Source organism: Papio anubis, chromosome 1 (genome assembly GCF_008728515.1).
Source record: "Papio anubis isolate 15944 chromosome 1, Panubis1.0, whole genome shotgun sequence".
NCBI lineage: Eukaryota > Metazoa > Chordata > Mammalia > Primates > Cercopithecidae > Papio > Papio anubis.
The window spans coordinates 174,032,837-174,036,414 of NC_044976.1; the positions used below are offsets into that span (position 1 = coordinate 174,032,837).

Genomic DNA, 3,578 nt, shown 5'->3' on the forward strand with positions numbered 1-3,578 from the left:
ACTTACCTGATGGGGAAGCTAACAAATAGGAAAATGCAAAGATAACTGGGGAACGATAATGAGGATAATTAGGTAGATAATATAATTACATACAATTATCAATATGCTTTGTGCTTTCTTAAATATCTTTAGATATGCATTCCCAAAATAAATACATTTTACTATTGATCTGGTCTTTAGTGTGAAACCAACATGAATATATCAGTAGAACAACACTTTAAAATCTTGTGAGAAAAAAATAATGAGATATTTACAAATAATCCTAAGAAACTATAGAGTATGAAAGTTTACATAAAGGAAGAAAAACATGCAATACAAGTTCAGAAGAGGAAAATAAGTATCTGAAATAAAGGCAGCAAGGAAAGTTTAAAAGTGGAAAGTAAGGATTATCAATGTTTATTATCTGCTATTCACTTTACAGTTAGTATTCATTGAACTTTAACACCAAAACTTCACGAGACAGTGAGGAGAGCCTCTTAAACAATTCTACATAACAGGCCATAGTCATCACAAAATTCCAGGTGGCAACACTTTTTTTCACTCGTACTCTAAAGAGATGTACGTAAACACCTGTCAGTAGCTGAGCCGAATACATCAAGGCTTCCATGGCCCAATCCTAAGAAAGGATTTGTATAAATGCACAAATTCCTGTAACAAAGGCTAATAGCAAAGACACGATGTGCTCCTCAGTAATTTTCTATATCAAGACAATTTTTTTATTCATGATATAGTATAATAGTTTTATCAGAGAAGAGAGTTAGCCTAACAAGGCCCTAGATGTGAAAAGAAAAATTATTGTTTCATGATTTCAGTCATTTCAGGTGTAAAAGAGGCCAGGTTAATGTTGATGGCAGAGATAATTTGTTAAGAAGTATATAAATTAGGAGTCTACTAATAAATATGTGATGAGGACAGTCATGGGTAAACCCAGTGAGAATTTGTACTTTTATTTTCATATTTCTTTAGAAGAAGTGTTTCTAACTTCTTTCATGCTGTTCAGTATTGCTATAGGGACAGTGCTCAGTCTTAGCTACAGATTAGAAAACAACTTGAAGTAAAATTAATAACTTTAAAAGTAATAACAAAAACTGTAATTACTTTCGCACCAACCTGAATAATTAGATTATCCATTAACTATCATTTTTAATAAGGCCAACATGATTTACTTATATGGAAATTAAGCAAATTATTATTTCATACCTCGTTATGTTTACGAGAAGTGGAGTGGGAGATTATATTGGTATTATGTTCTAAAATCCAGATGTAGCAAATTAATCAGCAGTGATTATATTTAAAAACTTACATTATTAAGAATATTTTAGCATATCTTCACTAGCATTTCCCATCGTTTTTTTTTTTTTTTTTTTTTTTTTCCTGCAGTCTGTGTAATTCCACCCATGCTCCCTGATTGTGAAATAGATATGACCCATTACTTTATGGGTTTGCAGCACCATAATTTAAAAGCAAAATGGCCTAATATCATATGCCTTTGATCAATTGAACACTTTTTTTCTAAAGGAAAAAAATAGTAGGATTAGTCAAAAGAGCTCTAATGGGAAACGTGAGTCACTTTTAAAAACTTTTGTTTGTCCCTCTGTTTAATGCCAGACAAACCAAGATTTTCATTTTATGTAACACATTTTTATTACAAACTGATGAAATTACTTGTAAAGAAAGAAAAAGAGTAATCTGCTTAAAAAATATAAGAACCTAATTAAAGTGTTGATGCAGTATACTTCTTTCTTCCTCAGTTTATAAGTTTTCTGTTGCAATTACAACAAACAGTGGCTTAAAACAACATTTATTATGTTTCAGTTCTGGAATGGGTCTCCTTTGCCAAAATCAAGGTTTTGGTAGGGCTCTGTTCCCTGTGGAGGCTCTAGGGTCTATACATTTTCTTGCCTTTTCCAACTTCTAGAGGTGAACCCTATCCCTTGGCTCATGGTTGCATTCCTCCATCTTCAAAGCCAGCAATGGCTGGTAGAGTCTTTATCCTACTGCACATTCTAATCTCTGCTTTCATTTTCATATCTCCTTCTCTGTCTGTTTTAAGGGCCCTGTGATTACATTTGGCCTGTCTGCATAATTCAGCATAATTTCCCCATCTAAAGGTCTTTAAGTTAATTGCTTCTGCAAAATTCTTTTTTCTATGTTAAAGTAACATATCCACAAGTTCCAGGGATTGGGACATATATATCTTTGGTAGTTTTTATTCTGTCTACCACACTAGTGTTCAAGGTATATTCAGTTCTCATGTGTACTGGAATCAGAATAAAAGACAATGAAAGTCCTTAAGGAGAGAACAAATATAACTAATTTTACATTTTCTTCTTTTTTTTAATAAGACAAAAATTTAATGAAAATTGAACAGTATGTATAATCCAGGGCTAAATAGTTACATTGGACTGGAGTAGAAACTTAAAATACAATAGATGCTGGAGTAAATGTTACATTTTATCATCATCTGATTCATCTTCTTCCTTCCGAGATTTCTTAGCATATTTCTCTGCTTCTTCCCTTATATCTTTTGGAACAATTTCATGTCTTCCATTAGTTAATTCACCAACCCAGCTGAGTTCTAGTTCAAAAGCTTTATCCTTAACTTCATCATGTACTATGTAAATTATTTTTGCAACTTCTTTAACAATATCACGGCAGGTCATTTCTTTCATCTGAAGCTTCTCTATTTCCGTCTTTGCAGCTTGCCTGGCTTTGCCAATGGCACAGCCCGAATAACCGTATGAAACACCTGATGGGTCAATCATGTAGAGTTGTGCACCGTCATTCACACTGTAAGACCCTAACATGAAACTGCAGCCAAAAGGTCTAACAGCACTGTAGAGTGTATATGCATGCACATACATGGCCACTCTGTCTGCAAGATGTTTTAGTGGAATGTTGTAGCCAAAGTTAGATCTAAAATTGGAAGCTTCTTCTCTTGCTATGTCTGCTAAAGAACGAGCATCTGCCAACAAACCTGCTACTGCCATTCCAACATGCCGATCAACATTAAAAAGTCGTTTGTTGGAACCTTCTTCATAAAGTTTAGAAAGGACTAATTTTTCTACCCCAAAGACAACACCATCTTTGCATCTGATTCCAATAGCTATACTACTATTTTTTACAGCCCTCATAGCATATTCAACTTGAAAAACTCTTCCATCGGGAGAGAATGTAGAGGCTGACAGGTCATACCCGGTGCTGATTGAGCTCATCCTGCTAAACCCAACGGGACATGTAAGGATTCCAGCTAATTTTATATTTTCAGCGAAGACTTTGGTTGCAATGTTGGAGAACAAAATAAAGAACGGGAAAGAATTAGAAAATCATTGCAGTCATCCAGATGAGAAGTAAGTGTTGTTTAGACTAGAGCGACAGTATTAAAGATTGTCTTAGTCCATTCAGGCTGGTATAACAAAATACCATAAATTTGGTAGCTTAGAAACAACAGGAATTTATTTCTCACAGTTCTGGAGGCTGGCAAGTCCATAGTCAAGATGCTGGCAGATTCTGTTTGTGCTGAGGACTCACTTTCTGGTTCATAGAGGGTATCTTATCACTATGTCCTCACACAGTAG

The 3,578-nt window shown here is 34.4% G+C and overlaps 1 pseudogene across 1 annotated transcript; it reads right to left on the minus strand.

Moving 5' to 3' along the window:
• Window positions 1-2,340: 2,340 nt before the first annotated feature.
• Window positions 2,341-3,230, minus strand: LOC101024029 (annotated as a pseudogene). Its single transcript, XR_004179443.1, has one exon. The product of XR_004179443.1 is annotated as a proteasome subunit alpha type-3 pseudogene (transcript).
• Between the last annotated feature and the right edge of the window lie 348 nt (window positions 3,231-3,578).